Source organism: Lemur catta, chromosome 3 (assembly GCF_020740605.2).
Source record: "Lemur catta isolate mLemCat1 chromosome 3, mLemCat1.pri, whole genome shotgun sequence".
Classification (NCBI taxonomy): Eukaryota; Metazoa; Chordata; class Mammalia; order Primates; family Lemuridae; genus Lemur; species Lemur catta.
The window spans coordinates 80,123,143-80,148,805 of record NC_059130.1 but is presented as its reverse complement, the minus strand read 5'-3'; positions in this window follow the sequence as shown (position 1 = coordinate 80,148,805).

Sequence of the window (25,663 nt, the reverse complement as noted above, 5' to 3'; positions counted from 1 at the left end):
AGACCTGTACAAGATGCCATGGTAGTCCAAAGGAGGGTGTGGCTAATCATGGGGGGGAAATCAAGGAAGGCTTCACAGAGAGAGTGACATTTGAGCTGGGTTTTGAAAAGAATAAGAGTTCTCCAGACAAATAAGGTGAGGTTAGGGCATTCCCAGTAATATAACCACTGGAGCAGATATATCCACAAGAGGAAGTAAGGAGTAGCTAAGGCATCAAGTGTCCACAATGGAGAGACAGAAGGTCACTCTAAACAGGGACCCAAGGGCTATGCAGGAAATGCCTTCCAAGGATTTTAGGCACGGTCAGCTTTCCACTTCAGAAAGATAATTCTAGAAGCTGTATAGGAAATGGACTAGAGAATAGTAGACTTCATGCTTCTAGCTAAAACCAGAATTTTCTAGTACCTCCTCTCTCAACCTGCTATGGACCAGTAAGAACTCCCTGGACTCCGATTAGAATTATCTGCAGACTGGAAAGAACTGAGCAGCAACACAATGCTCACAATAAAATAGGATGAAGCCAGAGGGGGAGAGTGTCTGAGCCCTATCCCTCAGCCCAATCATGACAGCTGCCATTTGCATAGCACTGTATGTCAACTGCCTTGACAGGCATTGACTTGAGTCTTCATACCAACTCTGCAAAGAAGGAATTTGTTTTCCCATTTCAGAGAAAAAAAAACGAAGGCACAAAGGGATGAGCTTAAAGTCAACACAGCTGGAAAGGAGGAGGACAGCCAAGACTCATACCTGTGTCCACTGGTTCCTGGCACTTCCCATGCTACACACTGGCCATCTAGGCTGGATCCCTATTCACAGATGAATCTGGGCCATTCTGAAATTTAATGAGTCACCAAACAACTCTTTGAGCTGACTCTGGGACTTTGGTGGAGGGGACAGAGGATAGCAAACCTCCATGATTTATTTACCTGTCTTGACCAATCCATTCCAGGCCAAAATGCTCTCTGCTTCTCCATAGGTTAACTCTTACTCTGCTTCAAAACTCAGCCAAGGTATTGCCTCCTCCAGAAGCCTCAGACCTGGCTGAATCCCCTCGCTGTAGGTTGCTAGTGACATTATGCTTCCTCACTTGATCATATCACTTATCACAAGGCATTGCAATTTCTGTTTAGTATGTCTGTTCCTCCCCACCCCTGACCATTCCCACAATACCACTAAAACATGAGTTTATGAGGGCATGGACTATTTTTTATTCATTTTAATTCTCAGGACTTAACACACTACCTGGCACATACCACTGGCTGAATGAATGAACAAGATGGTGGTAGGTGGGTTAATTCCAATCAGTCATAGGTCTTTCCACAGACTTTAGTATGATTTCCAAGGATCCCATCACAAAAATATCCCCCAATCTGCTTACTGGTTCTAATAATTCTGACATGGATGATTAATAACTAAATCTCAAGACACTGATCCCTGAAAAATGCTGATGCTCTTGAAAAAGTTTTTCTCATAAGCCATTAGAAGTGGAAGTCAAGAGCTCTGATATGAACTCTCGTCCAATCACTGTTATCTGTATGACCTTGGACATGTCATTCAACCTCTCTGAGATGAAAGGGTTGGTTTAGACAGTTTCTATTGGCTCTGGTCTAGAATGAAACAATTAATTAAGATTGGCTTCAGATCTTCCACAAGAGCAGGCTTTGATGGTGAGGGGGGTTGGTGGGAAGGGTAGATTTCAGCCCTGAGCATGACATGAAAACAGTCGAAGTGTGCTGAGAAGGAATGCTACTTGTGAAGCATATTCATTTTCTATTGCTGCTAAAACAAATTACCAAAAATGTGATGGCTTAAAAAAAACACAACAATTTATTATCTTATAGTTCTGCAGGTTAGAAGTCTAATATGGGTCTCACTGGGCTAAAATTCAAGGTGTTGGCAGGGCTGTATTCCTTTCTGTAGTCTCTGGAAGAGAATCTGTTTCTTTGCCTTTTCCAGTGTCTAGAGGTCATCTGTATCCCTTGGCTCATGGTCCGTTTCTCCATCTTCAAGGTCAGCAACGTTGCTTCTCTCTAACCATTTTTCTATCATCACATCTCCTTCTCTGACTCTCCTCTTCTCTCTTCTCTTTCGCTTTTAAGAACTAGTGATTGCACTGCACCTACCAGGATCATCTCCCTTAATTTCACCTGCAACTTTAATTCCCCTTTGCCATGTAAGGTAACATAGTCACAGATTCCAGGGGTTGTGGCATGGGCATCTTTAGGAAGGGGGCCATTATTCTGCTACCACATGGAAGAAAGGTACAGAATGAGACTGTGTCGGACATTTTGAGGAGGAAAGCATCATAGTGTGATGGAAAGAGCCCTTTCCACTGTGGCGTTGGAGTTATAGACCTGGGCTCAAATAACAACTCATCCATGTATTAGACTGTGAGTTTGAACAAGTAACTTGACATCTCTGAGTGTCAGTGTCTTCATCTACAAAGTGTAGATAACAATAAGTACCTCCCCCAAAAAATGGAAGGAATAAAATATTTTTAAAAGTTAATGAAGCAGTGCTTGGCCAAGACTGGATACTCAAAGAATGAGGAGGAACAGCAAGAAATTGATTTTGGCTGGACCATTGGGAGCCAGCAGAGGAGCAAAAGGAAATAGGGATCGAAAAGTAAACAGAATCCTTACCGTGAAGAGCCTTGAATGCCAAATTTTATTTTATAGACCATGAAATGTTATCAAAGGCACTGACTGGAACAAGTGAGTGGCTTGAGCATTCACCAGGCAAAAAAGAATGTCAGATGAATTAAAATGAGTAGCTTTGGCATGAAAATTCCCCAGGGACAGGTAGGCTAGGCCCCCTCGCATCTAGATTTCACATTTTAAGCCAATAAGTAGAAAATAAATCCCCCAATTCTGTTGCTGCCAGTGGTGAACAGCATGTTGCCCTCTAAGCACTCGATTCATGTTCACACATAATTTTAATTCTGCTTTAACTTCAAATTCATGGATTTCCAATTTATCCAACATCTGGAACACCAAGGGCATTGGAAAAGCCATTCTGGGAGGCTGCCACTTACACAGTGGGGCCTCAATAAACATTCGTTGATCAAAAACCCAAAACATGGGGAAAGGAAGATTTGGAAACTGAAACCAGGTCTTTTGAAGTGGAACATAATTTGAAGGGTTTAACTGCAACATATTGAAAAGCATATTTTGCAAGTGAACAGTTGGTGAAATCAGCAGCTAAGGTTAGCAAAATATCCAAGGGAGGAGAAAAGGGAGTCTAGAATCTTTGTGCATGTTAAGAGAATGTTTTGGACTTATTTTCATTTTTATCACAATCACACACACACACACATAATGGGGCAACTCCTAATGACAATCATGAAACAATAACTTAGAATATTCCAGAAGATTCCCCTTTAGCTCCTTTGATATTATGCCATCAAATATTTCTAATATTTACTAATCAACCATAAGAAGTTGTTTTGTAAAATTTTTCTGCAATCCCCAAAATATGTTTGGTTTGGAATTTCTAATTAGTTGCTTCTATGCAGATTGATATATTTCTGATAGTAAAAAGAATATTTTAAAAATAACTGCTTCCCTGTATTATAGGACAACAATTGAACACTGTGTTTCTTGCACAGATATCTTCCAATAATATGAATCATTTTAGGGCCTGTGTTGTGAGTTCCAAATAGGTTGACTTTAGTTTCCTGAATTCAAACACTTGTCAGAGACTTCATCACAGACCACGATGTCATTATGTCTTCAGAGGTTTCCGTTTAAAGTTTAGCTTTGGTCCTAAGCAAAGGGTAAGGGAGGCAGAACTAATGTTTGTAGAACTGCTCTCAGAGCTGGCTCTTCATGGACATTATCTCACTCAATCCTCACAGCAACCCTCTGAGGGAGCAATTATGAGATTCCCATTCTATAAATGAAAGTGTGAACCTCAAAGAGTTTAATAGGGTCTTTCAACCAGTAAAAGGCAGAACCAGGATTTGAACCTAGTTTTCTCAGCCATCAATGGCTCTAGTTTAACTTCCATCTGTCAAGGCAGTTGGAAAAGGACCCACAGAAATAAAACAGTTGTTGATGAACTAGAACAGGTACTGAAGCTACAGGAAGGGACCTGAAAAAGTCATCCTTACTCTTTGACTTATGTTAAAGAAAACAACACTGAACAAAAATTACTAGTTCATTCATCTCTAAGAAGAAGCCAAGAAAGATTTCCATCAATAAATAAAAACCTGATTTCAGTTAGAAGCTTAGCAGATAATAATAACCACCACCCTAATCATGATACTATTTATTGAGTACTTACTCTATGCCAGGCCTTATTCTAAGCATATTAGAGATATTAACTCTTAATCCTCATAACATCTCTGGAAGAATGGTACTATTATCATCCCATTTTATTGATGAGGAACTAGAGGTACACTGAAGTCACAAGGGAAGTGACAGAGTCATCCCAGGCAGTCTGGTTATCCACTAAACCACACTGCCTCTATAGAGAAGATTCAGCATCACACAGTATCAATGAACACAGAACCTCACTAATACAAGAACATCTTTTATCCACAAAAATAATGATACCTGAAATGTTTATAGAACTTTGCAATTTATAAAAATAACTTACACATTAATCACCTCAATTGATTCTCTTAAAGTAGCCTGGCTATATATTTTTACCTATACTGTACAGAGTCTTTCATTTATTCAACAAATACATATCGAGCACTTGCCCTGAACTAGCTTTGGAGACAGAGAAATAATCAGAAAGCACTTCACCCTTGCCTTCATGGAGATTCCTATAGCAGACAAGATGTTCTTTAATAAATAATCACATGAGACCAGGCGCAGTGGTGCACACCTGTAATCCTAGCACTCTGGGAGGCCGAGGCAGGAGGATCACTTGAGGCCAAAAGTTCAAAACTAGCCTGAGCAAGAGTGAGCCCTCTGTCACTACAAAAAATAGTAAAACTAGCCAGGCATGGTGGCGCTTGCCTGTAGTCCTAGCTACTTGGGAGGCTGAGGCAGGAGGATGACTTGAGCCTGGGAGTTTGAGGTTGCAGTGAGCTACGATGAGGCCACAGTGCTCCAGCCTGGGTGACAGAGCAAGACTCTGTCTCAAAAATATAAAAAGAAAAATAAATAAATAATCACATGAGTATTTAATTACTCATGGTTCAAAGAACTATGAATGAAAAGTACTGGAAATTGTGACAGCAAATAAGAATGGCCTTGTCAGACATTCTAGCACTCATTGATAGAACTAGCCTAGAAAATATCCCTGAGGGAGTTAATTTGAGCTAAAATCTAAGGAAAATTGAGAATTAATTTACCTGTTGCCATGTTAGTAAAGACTTCCCTACCACCCTATTTAAAATTGCAAGCACATTTTACATTCCTCACCTATCTCTATTTTTCCATATCAATTATCACCTTCTAACATATTATATAATTTATTTACTTATTACGTTTATTTATGGTCTGAGACCCCCCGCCCCCGCCATTAGAGTGTGTACACTATAAAGGTTTTTTTAATGAGTTGCATTCATTCAAACGTTTGCACATATAACCCTTCAATAATGTTTGTTGAGTGAATGAACAAACAAAGCAACTGGTGGAAGGGGCTTGGGGATGTAGGGGCCAGCAGTCAGAGGGGGTTTCTTAGCAGAGAGGTGCCGTTTCCAAAGGTCCTGAGACAGAAGAGCACATCAAGCTTTCGAAGGAACTCAAGACCAGTGTATCTGGAGTGTAGAGAACAGAACAAGTGGGAAAGTGGGAGGAGATGAGATGAAAAGGAAAGATTAGGCCCTTTTAGAAGGAAATGGAAATTCAGAGTGGACAATCCAAAAAAATGAGGCATGATTCAGATTTCAAGTTACATGCAGCCTATACTGTCATCTCTCATACCTCTGCAAGAGGAGTAGGTAGCTACTTTATCTCCATGGAAAAATGGCCTAGCGTAAGCAGATAACAGGGAGCAGTAGAATACTCAGAACGGAGAAATATTTAGTATATTTTTAAAAGACAGTCACTTAACATGCTCGCGGCAGAAAAGCTTGATGGATATAGTTGATTTACGAGCAGCTGGATATTAATGCAGGGGATGTCAAAGTGCATGAATTTTGTAGAGTTTCCTAATTCTAGTTTGTTAAAACATAATATTGAAAAAGTGGTATCTTAGATCATTTACTGTCTCAGCTAGAGATAATTGATATTGTGGCGGATAGCCAGCATTGTTGGCAGAAAGAGAATCTTACGGGAGGCCAGCAACACCAGACCTTCGAGGACCCACTGATAGATTCCTACCTGCCTGTCCCAAAGCCTTTGTCCTCTTACAGGAAAGAGCAAAGCGTTCCTTAGGCTGGAGCTTGGGGGGGTGGGAGGGTTCCTTTATGTCCCTCCTCCATGCTCAGAAGAGAGAAGTTTGTGTCTTCTAATTAAAACAGATCTTTGTCAACCTAGTGTTTTGACTCAAAGCTTATTTAATAGACTCCCAGACTACGCCTAACATGTGGTAAGAGTCATGAAACCGTGTGGCACGGTATTACAGAAGGTGCTTTGGGCTTGCTTCTGTCAAACAAATTAAATGCCTACACTTCATACACTTTACAAGGCCAAATTAAACACTCGTCAAAGGGGAGATGCCTTTTAATGTGCAGTGCCTGCAGCCTCCTTGACACTAGCTCCTTTCTCCACAAATCCCAAGCTGTCTCAGCTGAATACACGAGAATGACATTTTATCTCCTAAGCAGTCGTTTCCAAGATTTAGGTCTTCCCTATAAGGATGCTTCTTGTTCCAACTACTCGGGAATTCTAGTTAGCACACAGAACATCTTAGCTACCATAGGTAGTTCATGCTTACAAATAAACATTGTCATAGATGTCAGTTATCCATTTTTCCCAGAAGGCAATTTATAGTAAGTTAAATGAGACCACCATTCCAGAAGCCCTTCTCAGATTGTTTGCAAATTGAGCTATGATAACTTACTACGTGATTCCATTCTAACATGGTCACTGCTAATTCTTTGGTTGCTGTAAACTCGAGCTATCCAGCACTCCATTTAGATTAAATCTAAAACCAAACCTAACATAAGCATGCCGGGTTGTGGTTTCACCAGCCAGGTTTCCACCTGGGAAATGCTTTGATAAAGTAGTACCTTGCTCTAAGTTGTTTCCTTACATACCTAGCCCTTATGGTTATTCTGGAACCTTACATGCCAAAGGCTAAAAGAGACTTTGAAAGATCAACTAGCCAAGTAATTCTCAAATATAAGTCAACTAAACAGATGCATTAGAATTACCTTGGACACTTATTAAAAATACAATTTTCCAAACCTCATCCCAGACCTACAGAAACAGAATATCTGGTTGTAGAATCTAAGGATCCACATTAAGAATAAGGTCCTCAAGTGAATTTAATCCTTCACCGCCGTATTTCGGAACCACTGAATTCTATTCTCCCTCTTACTGCCCAATCAAGGATGATACATAAACGCTCTTGGCATACAAGCCCTTATACAGAGATACAACAGTCCTCCCCTTTTTATTAGTATTTAGGAAGAGAGAAAGGCCTCAAGTTGCTAGCATTAATTTCACACCTTCATTCTATTATCTGAGTTAGGTAGGGCATTGCATTTCAAGGAAGAGTAATTCAACATTCAAGTCAGTACTCAAAGAGTTCAAATCCAGTAGTGGGACATAGTGGCTGGAGATTCCAGTTCATTTGATAATTAGCGTCAAGCACCTTGCAGTAGGATTCCAGCAAGTAACTGCTCTGATAGGAAAAGAGCCCCAAGCCATTAGGGGAGGAAGCCAACCAAAGTTGGGTAAAAAATGGAGCCCAAGTCAAGTAATCACAATAATGGCTAGCTTTTATATAGGGCTACTATGTGCCAAGCACTGTTCTAAGCACTTCCCATGTATTAAATCATTTAATTCTGAAATGGTCCTTTTACATAAGCACTGTTACGAACCCCTCTTACAAATAAGAAAACTAAAGCACAGAGTGATTAAGTAACTTGCCCAAGGTCACACAGCTAATAAGTAGCTGAGCTGGAATTCAGACCCAGGCAGGGTGGCTCTAGAATAGACATTTTTAATCATTAAATCATTTAATCATGGAATCATTTAATCATTCCTTGGCAAGCTGATGATTAGGATAATGCTCTAGTCAACATGAGAGTAAAGCACTGAATAGAAGATACAGTCAGAAGCTTAGGTATATGCACAAGGTCAGTCATTACAAGAAAACTACATCTTGGCAAACACCAGAACACTTCAGGCACAATGAATCCCAGACCTTATACCAGCAAGACCAATTCCAGACCAACTCACCCCCAGGGATGGAGTAGGGTCTCATGTGTTTTCCCTGCTGTAGAAGGGACAGGCTCAGAAAACGATGGGATTGGGCACTGTCTTCTCAGCTTGGGCTGCCATAACAAAATACCATAGACTGGGTTACTTAAAAAACAGAAATTTGGCCAGATGCAGTGGCTCACACCTGCAATCCTAGCACTTTGGCAGGCCAAGGTGGGAGGATCCCGTGAGCCCAGGAGTTTGAGGGTGCAGTAAGCTATGATCTTGCCACTGGACTCCAGCCTGGGTAATAGAGCAAGACCCTGTCTCTTAAAAAAAATTTGTGTCCTCACAGTTCTGGAGGCTGGAGTTTGAAATCAGGGTACCAGTGTGGTCAGCTTCTAGTGAAGGCGCTCTTCCTGGCTTGCAGACAGCCTCCTCCTTGCTATGTCCTCACGTGGCTTTTCCTTGATGTGTGCACACAGAGAGAAAGAGAGAGAGATATCTCACTATTCCTCTTCTTACAAAGCCATCATTTCCATCAGACTAGGACCCTGCCCTTATGGCCTCATTTAACCTTAATTACCACCTAAAAGCCCTATCTACAAACACAGTCACACTGGGGGCTTAGACTTCAACGTATGAATTTTGGAGGGACATATTTCATTCCAAGTAGGCATTTAGATGTAATAGGCGTCGAGGAATCTAAAAAGGTCAAACTCATAGACGCAGACAGCAGAACGACTGTTATGAGAGTCTTGGTGGGGGTAGGTGAGGAGATCAGGAAGATGTTGGTCAAAGGACTCAAAATTTCAGTTAGACAGGAGGAAGAAGTTCAAGAGATCTATTGTACATCATGGTATTGATACAACAAATGTATTGTCTTCTTGAAAATCACTAAGAGTAGATTTTAAGTGCTCTCCCAACAAAAAAATAGGTGAGATAATACATATGTTAATTAACTCGATTTAGCCATTTCACAATGTATACATATTTCAAAACATCATGTACACCATAAATGCATACAATTTTCATTTGTCAATTTAAAAAAGAAAGAAACGAAAAGAAACCTCAACAATGCATAGGTTACATTGGGCTAAGCTCCCAGGGGAACAAGCTCATGGTCCCCTGATGGGGGGTAATGAAGCTACCTCAAGCTCCTTCTCTCTTTCTCGGAACAGGTTTGCTGAGGGAAGAGGGAAACGGCTTGTGATGGGTTACCCAAACAGCAGGCTGAGCACACCTGACAGCAGGATCCTGGAACTCAGATGCACCCCGGGGGCAGGCGGGTAACAAAAGGACAGAAGCAGGCCTGGTGTGACAGGACTGGAGGGACCAAGTCCCATCCCAAGGGGCACCTCCTCAGCTGCTCCAGCCCACTGCCTCCAGGAGGGTTCAGTGGAGACAGATCTTCATTTTTCTTATAGCAAAAAATCCAGAGCTTTATGCAAAACCTCCCCCTTTTCAAATGTCTGCCTTTAGAAATACATGCTCTAAGGAGCCTCAGTTTCCTCATCAGTAATACGAGGATTATAGTAACAGGAGTCTCATAGGATTTTTGAGAAGATCAAATAAAATAGAGTATATAAAAATGCTTTGTAAACTATAAAATGCCGTATAGTGTTAACAGAAGCACCCATGAAAAGCAAGTCCTCTCCCGCGGTTGTGATGATATATTTAAATAGCTGGGCGAACATCACACACCTATAGATAGAATCTGCACAACAACAACAGGGACCTTCTTAAAACAATAATCAGATTATTCCCTTTCTGGCTTATAACCCTCTGATGGCTTCCCATCTCAAAATGCAATCAAATGTTCCCCTGGCTTGCCAAGCTGTGGGTGGTCTGGGCACTGTTGTTCTGCCTGACCTGATCCCCCTCTGTCCCCTCACTTAGCACACTCCAGCCATCGTGTCCTGTTCCTGTTCCTTAACTACAGCAGGCTCATTCTCCTCCTAGGGCCTTGGCTCTAGACAACTGCTTGGCTGGAACTCTGACCTCCTGCCTGGTTGTTTTATTCTCATGATTCAGCTCTCAGGTTAACATCACTGTCTGAGAGGTACCCCAATCCAGAAAAGCTACCCGGTCACTCTCGGCAACAGCACCCTGTATAATTCTTGGCATAGCCTCTCTCACTGTCCGATATGGCTCTTGATTATTACTGGTTTGCTTATTTTGCAAATGTGTCCCCCCACTAGATAGAAGTTCCAATAAGAAGGGGCCTATATAGTCTTATTCACCACTGGATCGGCCAGCCTCTGAACAGTGTCATTAGTAAACAATGCAATTAGTAAATATTCATTGAAAAAATAGAGTCTGAAAATTGGTATTATAGTAGAAAGTTTAGAATAGTAGTAGGAAAAGCACTGGACTGGGAACAGGGCATTCTACTGGGCCCCACTCCAGATTCACTGAACCAGAATTTCTGGAAATCTAGAAATCAGCTCAGGTATCTGGATTTTTAATAAACACCTCAGGTGGATGATGCTGATGCAGATGACCTCAGGACACACTTTTAAAAAACACTGGATTCAAAAGCCAAAGGCTGAGATCTAGATCCTGTTAATTTCACAAGGTTTTTGTGGGGACTCAAGATAATGGGTGTTAAAATTCTTTGCCAGTGCCCAGACTTACGCAAATACGGATCCAAAGAGCTGCTCCCCCATAGCCTTCCTGCCAGGGGCCTGCAATATGTGCATTCAGGAAAGAGAAACCTCCATTCCGACACCTACACCTTCGTTTCATGGTGAGCAAATCTCCTCCCTCTTCCAGACTATACCGGCTCCCATTAGCATTTCTGGCTCTCTAGCCATTCTTAGACCATGGTAACCTGGATATATTTCAGTCTGTTCATGCCATTTTTAAGAGTATAGATTTTTTACAATTTAATAAAACATTATTCCATTGTGGTCTGTTTAACAGTTACCATGGTATCATTACATGGTAACTATGTATAATGAATATTATAAGAAACAACTATGATTGTAATCCCAGGGCCAAACATTCAAGAATTTGGTTTTTTCTCAGCTCGCTAAAAATGAAGCAGACTCTTGTGGAAAGAATCATCTGTGGAATCTCACAAAAGACCGATGTAGAAACTGAAAAGGTCAGTGTATCAATTTATAATAAAGAAAACCATAATAATAACTAACATATATTGAACCCTAAGGACCAAGCACCATCACACATTATCTTATTTAATACTCACTACTCCATAAGTAGGGATCAGGATTCTCTCCATATTATAGATGAGAATTTTCAAAGCAGTAGTAACTTGCCCAAAAATCACAGCATTAGTACATTGTAAACTTGGTTTTGAAGCCAGACAGCTGGCTAGCCCAAAGTCTGTGTACTTATTCACTGACTACACAATACTGAAATCTCTTATCCTCTGACACCATACCAACTGGTCCACTCTGGCTCTTCATTTTCTGTGTTTTATGCTAACCATCCATTTCCCTTTGGAAAAACACCTTCTCTTTTTAGACGTAATACCACTGATTATGCCAAAATTCCATTTGCATTTCTTATTTCACCCCTTGAAGGTACTTTTGCATATATCTAATCCTATCCATTATCTGTGTTGGTTTTGTAATTTAAGTCTTTGGGTTTGGGGAAGGGGGTCCTTGTTAATGCCTGTATCTTCCTTTAATGATCAATTAAAACCCCTAAATATTTTTCCTGTCTACTGACATAAAGCTAGACTTGTATACTTGTGCCATTGATTTTTTTTTAAAACAAAATATAAACACAGAGCTTTGCATATATTCCTTGGGATATCATCTTGTGGTTTTGGAACAATGTTCTAGCTTGTCAAGATTATTTTAAATCTTGATTCTATCATCTGCGGTATTAGCTATTCCCCCCAGCTTTCTGTCATCTGTAGATTTTATCAAATGAAACATCCATTCTTTATGTATATAATTGATAGATATGTTGGATTGCACAAAGCCAAGTATAGATAGCATGACAGGAGGGATTAAAGAAAAGAAGTATGGCACTGGACCAAGCATGAAGCGGAAACTTTAGTCACGAGAATTGGGCCCAGATGCAATACTGAAAGGAGTGTCATTCTACCCTTCTCCATGTATTCCCTGTGATGCCACATGCAGGCAAATGCACCAGTGTCATTATCACCACTTTTAATACACTTTCATACTCTTCCTTACCTCTTATAATTCATTGCCTCAATAGTCAACAAACATTGGATTATGTACTATGTAAAACTCACTGTGCATGTGCACTGAGATTACAGAATTGGAGAAAACAAACCAATCACAATGATATAATAAATGCTATTTGAGAAGAAATGATGAGATAGACACATAACTATGCTTGACAAGAAATCAAGAAAGGCTTCCTGATGGAGGTGGTGCCTGGGTTAAATTTGAAAATCAAGTGTGAATTGGCCAGGCGAGAGCTGGAGGTGGAGAGTTTGTCAGGAGCTCAGGTCACAAAGGGCCCCTAAGGGGAGGTTTCACATCAAAAGATCAGAAGTTTTAAGCAAGTACTCTACCCATGAAGTCTTCTCCAATGTCTTAGGTTCTTATCAGTCTCTCCTGCCTTGAAAATCCTGTGGCAGTTTTTTTCCATCTCACTCAGTTTGCCCCATAATAATTATCTTATATTTTTACCCCATTAATGTGCATATATATCTTACATCCCCCAGTTTCATGGATGAGCTTCAGGACTGGGAGTGTGTCTCACTCCCACGTTCTCATCACTAGAGCCCCTCATACCATCTTGCACAGTTCTGGGCACCAGGATGGTAATGGACAAATTCTTGATGAATTGAATAGAGGCAACAACAATGGATGGCAGACAATAGCATAGGAAGTCAGAGGGGAGGGCGATAACCAGAAAAAAATGGCACACATAGTCCAAGGGGGCCTGGGAGCAGGACACTGGGACATAAACTCCATGAAAGCAGGGCTCATATTTGTGCTGCTCCCACTTTGTCCCACGTGACCAGAAGAATGCTTAGTTTGTCTTTTGATACAATAAACAAATAAAATGTGTTCTACTCTTTTCAGAAGAACGGCAAGTGATAGTTACCATTTATAAGCTCAATCTTTCCAAAGACAGATTATTCCTCTGGAGTTCTTGTTTAGGTTCCTGCATCCATGGGCTGGTGTTGATTTTATGCAGAGTTTCTCTATTCGTGTCAAGATGCAGTGAGCTTTGGAGGGTATGCAAAACTGGGTTCATACAAAAACCTGTCTGATTATTTATTTTACTTTAACCAGTCAGGATATGTAGAAAAGGGATGGAAAATAGATTGGAACTTCCATGACAAGTCAGTCAGGTTGACTGAGAATGCCTTACTGTAGAAAGCGTGCCACGATCTATTGGTGATATTTGTTGGCCATAAATGAAGGATATGGTGAGTGGAACTCAAAAGTAAATATGCCATCCTTGATAGCTATTGCCCTTAAAGTGGGTTTCAGAAAGATTTTTTTGGCACAATCTAAGTATTCAACATCATCCTTCACCTTATAAACTGTATGCATGTGACTTCATCCTTTTTTTTAAACTTTTTATTATGAAATAAAACATGTATGCCTAAAACATTATTATATAAAAATATATAAGATGTACAAACAAAAATATATATATTAATAATTCAACAGTTTGTCCAAAGTGAACATGTATGATACCACCACCCAGGTCAAGAAATAGAACATGATCCGCATCTTAGAAACCCCTCCTTTTTGTTCCCTCCCAAATACTACGTACCAGTATTCTGACATTTCTGAAAGTCACTTCCTTGCTTTCCTTTATAGTTTTATCAGCTACATATGTATCCCTAAGCATTATAGTTTGGTTTTGCCTTGGGTTTTTCTTTCTATTTTTTTTGTTACTTTATATAAATTGAATCATATACTATACATTCTTCTGTGTTTGGCTTCTTTTAATCAATATTATGTCTGTGAGATAGATCCATTCTGTTGCAAGTAAGTGTACTCATTCATTTTTCACTATTGTGAAGTATTACAAAGTGTAAATATATGCCCATTTTATTTATTCAACCCACCGGTGATGGATATTTGGATTGTTACCAAGTTTTAACTAATTTGAATAATGTTGCTGTGAACTTTCTTAAACACTTTTCTTGAAGCACACATTTCTGTTGGATCTATACCTAGAGAGTAATTTCTGGGTCATAAGGTATTCTTAGGTTCGGCAGTAGTAGATAGTGCCAAACTGTTTTCCACAGCCGTTGCATCAATTTCACTTCCACCAACAATGTATAAGAATGTCAACTGCTCCACATGCTCACCAAAAATTGGTTTTTCAGTCTATTGATTTTAACCCTTCTGGTATGTGTGTGATATTTTATTGTGGTTTTACTTTTAATTCCTTGATGATTAATCAGCATCTTTTATATATTTTTGACCATTTGAGCATTGTCTTTTGTGAAGTTCCTGTTCAAGTCTCTTACCCATCAACCAGATTTGTCACTTTCTTTTTTTTTAATTATAACAATTATTTCCATCTATTCTAGACACAAGCCTTTATCAATTACATCCTTTACAAATATCTTCTCCTGTTTGGTGGCTTCCTTTCCACTTTCCTAATGGTGTCCTCAGAGGAATAGAAGCTCTTAATTTTATGTTATCCATTATATCAATAGTTTTCTTTAAATTTTGTGCTTTACTTTGTCCACTTTGACAAAAATTTCCATATCCTACGTTATCTTCTAGAAGCTTTATTATTTTATCTTTCTTTTTTTCAGATGTGATCTTTATTTTTTTATTTTTTAATTTCAGAATATTACAGGGATACAAACACTTTGGTTACATATATTGGTTACATATATTGCCTTTGCACCACCTGAGTCAGAGCTACAAGCTTGCCTATGCCCCAGAGAGTGTGCACCGCTCCCGTTAGGTGTGAATTTACCCATCCCCTTCTCCCCCCACCTACCCGACATCTGATGAATATTACTTCCATATGTGCATGTAAGTGTTGATCATTTAGTACCAATTTAGTGGTGAGTACATGTGGTGCTTGTTTTTCTATTCTTATGATATTTCACTTCAAAGAATGGACTCCAGCTCCATGCAGGATAATACAAGAGATATTAATTCACCATTGTTTTCTATGGCTGAGTAGCACTCCATGGTGTACATATACCACATTTTATTAATCCACTCATAGACTGATGGATATTTGGGTTATTTCCACATCTTTCCAATTGTGAATTGTGCCGCTATAAACATTGAAGTGCAGATGTCTCTATTATAGAATGTCTTTTTTTCCTTTGGGTAAATACCCAGTGGTGGGATTGCTGGATCAAATGGTAGTTCTACTTTTGGTTTTGAGGTATCTCCATATTACTTTCCATAGAAGTTGTACTAATTTGCAGTTCCTATCTCTCTGCATCCATGCCAACATTTGTTGTTTTGGGACTTTTTAGAAAAGCCAATCTCACTGGAGTTAAGTGATACCATTTTTCATTTTTAGCTCTACAGCGACCTGAAATGAATGAATTTGTTTATTTTTGGTATGGTGTGAGGCTGTGAGTCATTTCATTTTTTTCCATAAGGATAACCAACTAATCCAGTTTGGGAAAAGACTGCTCTTTGTTTGAATCAATTGTCCGTATATGCATGGGTCTCTTTCTGGGATTTCCATTTTATCCTTTTATTCAGGTGGCAATACTACACTGATCTCCCTGCAGTCTTCTTATCCAATGGAGCAAATCCTCCCATTATTCTTCATCAAGTGTCTTGGCTATTCTTGGCCATTTGCATTAACATATGCATTTAGAATAATCTTTTCAAGTTCCATTTTAAAATTTCCATTGAGGTTTTCATTGGGAATATATTAAATCTATAGATCACTTCGGAGAGAAGTAAATATTTTTAATATTGTATTATCCAATTATGAACATGTTATATGCCTCTTTTATGCATTTTTAACATAATATTGTTGTGTTCTTGCACATGTTTTCTGAGGTTTATTTCTGGGTATTTGAAAGTTTTGACATTATTAAAAAGAATATTTTTTTAAGTTTTATTTTATTATTGTTTGAGTCTGGAATATAGAAATGCAATGTTTTTGTATATTGGCCTTATATCCAGTGATCAGCTAAACTCACTTATTAATTCTAATAATTCATATGTAGTCTGGATTTTCTACATACCCAATCATATCATAAACAAATCATGAGAATTCATTTTTTCCTTTCCAATCCTTACACAATCATGTACTGCATAACAACATTTCAATCAACAATAGAGCACATATACAATAGTGGTCCCTTAAAATTATAACCGAGCTGAAAAATTTCTATTGCCTAGTGGCTTCATAGCTGCCCTAATGTTGTAGCATAACACATCACCTTTTCTATGGTTAGATACACAAATACTTCCCATTGTGTTACAATTGCCTACAGTATTCAGTATAGTAACATGCTGTATAGGTTTGTAGCCTAGGAGCAATAAGCTATAGCCTATAGCCTAGGTGTGTAGTAGACCATACCATCTAGGTTTACATAAATACACTCTATGATGTTTGCACAATGACAAAATTGCCTATTGATGTATTTCTCAGAAGGTATCCCTGCTATTAAGCAATGCATTCTATTTTTTGTTGCCTTGCTATATGCACTAGCTAGGATCAGTACAACATTGAGAAGTAGTGATAATGGACATCCTTGTGTTGTTCCCAATCTCAAATATTTTTAATATTATGCCATTAAGTATTGTGATTGCTATTAATTTTTTCAGCCACTCTTTTCCTGAATAAGAAAATTTATTTCTATTGCCGTTTTGCTAGGATTTTTTAAATCAAAAAATTAGTGTTAAATGTTATCAGATGCTTTTTCACATAGATTTAGGTGATCATATAATTTGTCTCCTTCATTCAATGTTGGGTAAGTTTTGAATGTCAAACCAACCTTGAATTCCTGGAATAAACCCATATTGGTCATGATTTATTGTCCTTTTATATATTATTGAATTTTCTTTGCTAATATCCTATTTAGTGTTTTTACATCTATGTTCGTAAAAGAGCATGGTTTATAATTTTCTTAAATTGTCTTCATGAAGTTTTGGTATTAAGATTATACTGTCCTCATAAATCAAATAGGACAATATGCTCCCTTTTTCTCTTCTCTGGAAGAATTTTTCAGAAGATTGACATTATTTATTCTTAAAATGATAGGTAGAATTTGCTGAGAAAACCATTTAGGTCTAGATTTTCCTTTTTGGAAGGTTTTTAATTATGGATTCAATTTCTCTAATAATTATCAAACCATACATATTTTCTCTTTCTACTATTATCCATTTTGGAAAGTCACATTTTTCAGGGGAATTGTCTACTTCATCTAAATTTTCAAATGTATTTGCATAGTTATTCATACTATCCATTCATTAAATTTTTAAATGTGTATAGTGTTTGTAATGTCCCCTTTATTTGCGACATTATTTGTGTTTTCTGTTTTCCTTTTTTTACTGTTTCCTTTTTTCCATGAGGAGTTTTATCAATTTATTAGCCTTCGCAAATAAACTTTTGGATTTGTTGATCCTCTCTATGCTTGTTTTCTATTTCATTTGTTTCTGCTTTTATCTTTATTATTTTCTACCTTCTATTTCATTTGAGTTTAATTTGCACCTCTGTCTCCAAATTCTTGAAATGAATGATTAACATTGATTTTCAGCCTTTCTTCTTTCCTAATATAAGCATTTGAAGCTACAGATTTTCCTCAAAGCATGGCTTTAACTGTACCACACGTGTTTTGATGTACATTTTTATTATTTTTAGTTTAAATTATTTTTTGATACATATTTTTATTATTTTTAGTTTAAATTATTTTCTGAATCCCATTTTTATTTCTTCTTTGAACTATGGGACTATAGAAATATATTTATTAATTTCCAGATATTCGAGGATTTTCCATTTTCTTTTTGGTATTAATTTCTAGCTTAATTGTCTTTGAAAAGTTTGAGAGACTTTCTTTATGTCTAGTAAGTTTTGCAAGTGCCTGGAGAAAAAAATGTGTATTTTGCTATTATTAGGTGCTTTATTCTATACATGTCTGTCAATTCAAATGTGATTATAATGTTGTTCAAATCCTCTACATTCTTGCTGATTCATAGTCTGCAGGTTTTATTAGATTCTGAGAGTGATTATTAAAATTTCCCATTATAACTATGAATTAGTCTATTTCACCTGTCGGTTTTGTCAACTCTTGCTTTATATATTTGTGTTATGTTATTAAGTATATACAATTTCCTATGAATTAAATCTTTTTTCAGTGCAAAGTGTCTCTCTTCATCTCTAGTAATGCTTTACAAGGTGTGTAGCCATAGCAGTTATGTTTTGGCTAGTACTTGTATTATGTATATTTTTCCTTTCTTTCAACTTTCCTGTATTTTCACGCCTTAGGTATGTCTCTTATAAACATGGTAGATATAGTAATTTTGAAGTTTGTGTCTCATAACTCCTATATGTCAAGTCACATGAGACTGTTTCCATTCCCTGTTGGTTTTGCCAGTTTTCACTCCTGTCATTTTGTCTCTTCATATGCCTAGTTATTTCTTATTATGCAATGGTCTTTGTATTTGGGAATTTGTTCATAGAATTAATTTGAGGTCTAGGATGATGTTATCTTCCCCAGAGAGGAATCCCATTTGTCTCTGCCCTCAGTCATAATCACTTCAATCCAATTTAAAGGTGATTCAAAACTGATCTTAGTCCCTGTGGATCGTCTCTATTTCTGGTTCATCCATATTCCCAGGGTTCAGACCTTTCCAAGGTCATAACTCAGGGCTCTCAAGCTGGGAAGGTCCTGATCTCTAATCTCTGCCATCCAACATTACTACTCAGCCTCCCTCTCTAGAACTGGTGAATACCCCTCGTGGAAAAGTGGGCCCAAATGCTGACCTTATGTCCTGGGCTTCACCTTTCTCCAGATCCTGGCCAGGTAATTCTTCACAACCTTGTTAGTTCTCCAGTACCTTAAAGCAGATATTATTTTTTCATTGTCTTCAGTAGGACGATCAGTCCAAATTACCTTGTCCACCGTTACTAGACGGATGTACAAGTCTCTCTATCCAGTTTGTTTTTTAATATACAATCATGTGTCACTTAACTATGGGGATACATTCTGAGAAATGTGTCAATAGGCAATTTTGTCATTGTGTGAACATCATAGAGTGTATTTACACAAAACTAGGTGGTATAGCCTGCTACACGCCTGGGCTACATGCTATAGCCTACCACTCCTAGGCTACAAACTTGTACAGCATGTTACCGTACTGAATACTGTAGGCAATTATAACCCAATGCTAAGTATTTGTGTATATAAACATAGATAAGGTAATGGGTTGCATTACTTTAGGACAGCTACCCTGTCACTAGGCAACAGAAAGCTTTCAGCTTTGCTCTAATCCATGATCAATATATGTGATATAATGCCATGTATGCAGTGATTATATGGCATGTGATTGTAAATGATAATTTGCTATTTTTTTATTAGATTTTCTGATTATTATTACTTTCTTGTTGTGAAAGTTATATATTTCCACTTTTAAATTTAGAAAATATAAACGTGAAAAGGAAGAAAATAAAGATCACTTATAATTTCAGCATTCTGAAATGTATTTCCTACTCATCTTTTTTCTATGCATATATACAAATATTTTTAACAAAAATGAGATCACACTGTACTTATTTTATAATAGAATTTTTTTGGGTGTGTGTGTACTAGAAAATTTATTAAACAATTTACATGTGTTACCAGTTCTTTAAATCCTCCCAACAATACCATGAGGTAGGAGAATCATCAACTTCATTTTACAGAAAGAGAAACCAATGCTGAACTAGGACAATTCAAGGGAAATTTAGCATTAAAACAGAGAACAAGGACCTGAACTCAGAGAGTCTACATGCTTCTAAGGCATGCACACTTAACATATATAATAGAATTTATTCATTTAATATAGTAGAACATCTTGATATTCTAGTGAACATCTTGATATTCAGTAGAACTACATGGCATTCTAGTGTATGTATATACCACAATTCACTTAAGCTCTCTAGAAATGAATACCAAAAATTTTCCAATTATTCAACAATATAAAACCACTGTCAGCAGAGTGCGGTGGCTCATGCCTGTAATCCTAGCACTCTGGGAGGCCGAGGCAGGAGGCTCACTTGAGGTCAGGTGTTCAAGACCAGCCTGAGCAAGAGCAAGATCCCATCTCTACAAAAAATAGAAAATATTAACCAGGCATGGTGGTGCATGCCTGTAGTCCCAGCTACTGAGGAGGCTGAGGCAAGAGGATCACTTGAGCCCAGGAGTTTGAGGTTGCAGTGAGCTATGATGACGCCACTGCACTCTAGCTGAGGCAACAGAGTGAGACTCTGTCTCTAAATAAATAAGTAAATAATAAAAATAAAACCACTGTCAAAAACATTATTTTGCCAAATATTTGAACAGTTCACAATTATTTCATTAGGATAAATTCCTAAAAGTGGAATTGCTGATCAGAGGATATAAAGCATTATAAATATTCCAAATTGTCCTCTACAAGAGTATTATCAATGTATGCTTCCACCAGCAGTATTTGAGAGTTGACATTATTCACTTCCTAAAACCAGAGTAGAACTTCTGAGCAATTAATCTCATATCAACTTAAATAAGATTTATCATTTTAAAACAATTTAAAAAGCATTCCAAAAGCATTCTGTCCTGCTTTGTGCCATGATTGTGACTTTGTTTTCTTGATCTTGAAAAGAATAATAAGCCACCAACTTGGGGTGAGACCTGAGGGGTTTAGGGGTTTAGTGATTGGAGACCAGCCCTGTCCTCTACTGGAGGCCTGCATAAAAGTTGGTTTACTCAGGGTTGCCAGAGATGATGACTGACTTCCAGCCCTCAAGTGACCAAAATAGGGCTCCTCTTTCTGTGGGGTAGCCACATACTCTCTATCAAAGAGCGGATAAAGTAAATGAGTAGAAAACTTCTTTCTGCAGTCCAGGTGACCTAGAAATTAGTATAATACCTATGCAATACTCTAAAGTAGAAAAACTTTGGTTTGAATTCCATAGTACCTTTGGAATAAAGTCAAATTCCTAAACAAGGCCTTTTGAGATCTGACCTGTGCCTACCTCTCCTCCCTAGACTTTCTCCTCCCACATCTTAGACCTTAACAGCCAGCAGTACTGATCTCCTTTCAATTTCCAGATAGACATGCTTTCTTCTCCCCTATACCGTGGAAACATGAATGCCCATCTTCTACTGCTCACTACCAACTCCAGCTTAGCCTTCAAAATTCAGCTCAGTTGTCACCTCTGCTAGGATATTTCCCCTGACTCCCACAGCCTGGCATAGGAATAACTTGTCTTAGCACACTTCTTGTTAATCTCTAGCATAGCACCTGGCACTCTACTCTGTCCTTTGCTTGTCATTCACTACATTAAGAACTCAGGATATCAGAGACTATGTCGTATTTCTCCTTATACACTGAGCACTGCCCCTGGAAAATAACAGGTACTGGGAAAATGCTTGTTATATTAAGCCTTTTGTTCCCCTATAGACATTCTTTCAGTCATTTCCACAAATCCAGGACTTTATTTTTATTTAAAAAATGCAACCTATGGTGACAGTGAGACTCTGTCTTAAATAATAATAATAATAATAATAAGGAACAAAAAAATGCAACCTAAAAATCTGGTTCCCACTAAGTAACAGTTGGATGTAGTTGCATAGCATTCTAGAATGATAAAACCAAGAGGAATACAAGTAATCACAAGCCCAGTCCTCTACTTTTATGGGCAAGAAACTGAATTTCAGGGAGACAGAGTGACTTATCCAAGGTCATACTGCAAGTTCATAGTAGAAACAGAATGAGATGCAGCACTTCTGATTTCTAGGCCAATGTGCTTCCCACAAAGTTAAGGCTCTTAGGAGCAGCAGCCCAGAGGAGATAGCATTTAACTCACAAAAACGAATCTCTAATGGAGGAACTTTAGATGCCATGGCCCCTGTACTAGGGAGATAGCTGGCATCTCTCATCTTATGCCACATACATCTACCCAAACCAAGGAAAGAAAAATTCTAAAGTATCAACATGGAGAAAAAAAGAACCATGGTTCTATGTGTATTTTGTAAAGAGGAATTTGTTCTATGTTCAATTTCATATATCATCTTCAAGGTCTTGAAGGCTAATTTTAATCTTTTTGAAGATGAAGAAATAAAAATACTATGCTACACATGCTTTTTAAACTAGGTATTGATGAAATTAAAACTCAGTTTCAAAGATTTACTTTTATGGCTTATTTACTGCTGTAGACTTACCCTGCGGAAATAGCAGATATCTGCTTCTGGAACATATCATGATACAAATTGATAAATTCAACAAATTTGTATCTATCTGCCAACTGACTTTTATACTCCAATTACATTATTTTAGTTTTATTTCTAAATATTCTTAAAGAATAAAATAGTTAGAAATATCAAAGTATTAAGGCGCTTGTTTAATGCATGGGACAATACAGCATAGTGGTAAATAGCATGGGCTCTGGGGTCAGACTGTCCAAGTTTGGGATAGTGAATTCTAACCAACTTTAAGCAAATTACTTAGCATCTCTGTGCCTGGGGGCTTCCTCATCTGAAGAATGGGGACAATAACAGTACATGTTTCAGGTGGCTGTGTTGAGGATTAAATGAGATAATAGATGTAGAGTGCTTAGAACAATGCCAGGCGCAGGGTAAGGCTTGGTGTCAGTTATTATAGTAGGGGGCTCTATAAATAAATGTTGATTGAAAACAATCAACAGATTCATCTGGGGGTGAGAGTGAACCACTCTTGCCCCAAAATGCAAATGCCCTGCTATTGGAATAATTTTAGAGAAGAGAATATATCCCCATTGATTCCCTATAATATTATGCCACAGGAGACCTATAAAAGAAAACTTGATGAAATGCAGGCATTAAATGTTATCACATAACCATCCATAAATTCTGGGTTTCCACAAAGCAGTTCTTCCGAATCATAATTAAGGGTTTGAAAGTCAAATGATTTAAGTGCTAGTTTTAATTACCGCTTGGTGAACTTTAGTGTGTTAGAATTGTCACAACTTTCCTTAAGGATTACTCTGAAGCCAGGCAATACAGTGGGAAATTATTAACTCCTACTTTGGTACAGCAATTATCTGCATTACAAGGTTTATGCAATTAGCTGTTTAAGATGTCATTATATTTTGCCATCTGGTACACAGGAGTTTATGCATATGAACAGGCACGTGCTGAAGTGATTTTCACTATATGACTTCTTCTCAACCCAAGTCATCTCTCTAATGAGGGGAAGTTGCGGTGCACCGTACATTAGTGGCAGGTGCACACCATCAAGCTTCATTTTCATCGAAGACCTTCATTTTTCCATTTTAAAGTATTCTGCACAAGTGCTGGAAAATTAATTAGTCTTTCGCAATTGAACAACGCCTGCAGACATGCTCCTTAGCAGTTAGAGGGGGGCACGGCTTGAGCTAGGGGCCACTTGTTCCGCTCACCCGGACGGCTGCAACGAACCCACATTGGGTGAAAAGCCAGGGCGTGATCCACGGCAACGGACCTCTTATCGCCAAGAGGGAAAGGCGGGCCTCGCTGCAGGTCCTCTGGGCCTTTGCACCGAAGGGTGACAGCTCCACGGCGTCTCCCCGAGACCCCGACGCGGCCTCGACGCCGCGGCTGTCCCGAGCGCTGGTCCCGGACTGAAGCGCATTAAAACGGCGCCCTCTGGTGTCCGCTCGCGGCCGCCGGGTAACAGCAGAGGCGTTAGGGGCCGAGTTAAACTTGTCACTACTGTTCACAAACCGAGAGATCGCCACCTCTAAAAAGTGCCTGGCAGTCTGCGGAGGTTGTGTCCGCGGCCCTCGCTGCCGTGCAAAGCTGGGGTGCGACCAGAAATCAGCCCTGTCCCCCCGGCCCCCAGGCGGGGTCTCGAGCGCGGGTCCCGCGCGGGAAAGAAAGAAACGCCAAATCGCGACGGCAGCGCACCTGCCCCGTGGCGGGCCGCGGGGAAGCTCCGGGGAGTGGGGGGCCGGCGAGGGGACGGAGAGGCGTCGGGGGACGAGGAGGAGGGTGCTGAGCTGCCCCCCCGCCCCGAGCCTCCCGTTGGGGCTTTGTTGGTTGGTTCTGTCTAAATCGCCCAGAGGCCGAGTCGTCCCGGAAAGGCGCGCGGGCACCTAGCCGAGGCCGCCCCGCGATGCCATTGAAATGTGACACTGACGAACGAGCTGGGCCCGCTGCTTTCTTTGGAAGAGTTGGGAGTAGCCAGCCTCGAGCACTGTGGCTCTCGGGTTCCCTGGGAAACGTTCTCCCCGCGCCTCTTCCTGCCCCCAGCTTTGGCTCCATGGCTGCCCTCTCCCGTCCCCCCCAAACACGCACACACACAGCCCTCGCGCGTTTCCTCTTTCCCAGTCCAAGTGCCAGTCGGAGAGTCTAAGTTCAGCTTCGAGAGGATCGGGTTGTGGCGGGAAAGAACGTTCTGAGCGCAGGGAAGTTAGGGTTTGTTGGGAGTGAATCAAGAAAGTCGCCCCTTTAGCCTTTTGTTTTGAGGCTCTGATTGGAGCGGTGGCTTTCACCTCTTTATATCTGGGGCCTGGGAGGCGATAGCGAGGGTACAGAAGAAGGGGACCGAGCACGCTGAAAATGGTCCTTTTTGTCATGTTTCTGCACCAGCCTTTGTTGGGGGAGCGCGCGGGGGGGGGGGGGAGAGGAGGGAGGGCAGGTTTGGTGCTTTATAAGCAACCAGCAAATACTTCAGAGATAACAATGTGTGAAGCACTGAACCAGACACCACTGGCAGTTATTGATAATGAAAATAGGAAGTTGCAAGCTCACTAGAGAGAGTAAAATTCAAAAAGGGACAAATTGGTTTAAGTATCCAAATGGGTGCAGCCAGGCTGGTATAGAAATAATGGATAGGTAGACTTGGAACTGGCTATTGGAGTCTCAGAACATCTGTATGTGGACATCCCTGTAAGTCAATAGCAGTTCGGAGGTTATTCTATGAAGGCTCAGCCCAGGAAACAGATACTTAGTAAAGTCTGAGATGAGGATGCCAACAAAAAGAGCCAATCATTCGTGTTGGAAGAGAAAGTTGGACTAGTAAATCAAGCCCAGATTGAGAAGGCTGAGGGGGCTTGGAATCTACCGGAAAAAATAGGGAAATCATGTGCTTTGGGGCCAGACTGGCACAGAAGCATCCCCACCTATGCCTCTTACAAAATTATAACTACGTGTCTCTGTTTCCCTCTGTGAAATGGGGATAATTATGCCTTGATATTGTGAGGATTACACAGGGTTAATGAGACAATGTCCTCAGCCCTAAACACATTTAATATTGATATAACCCCTTCTTCCCTCTCAACTATTT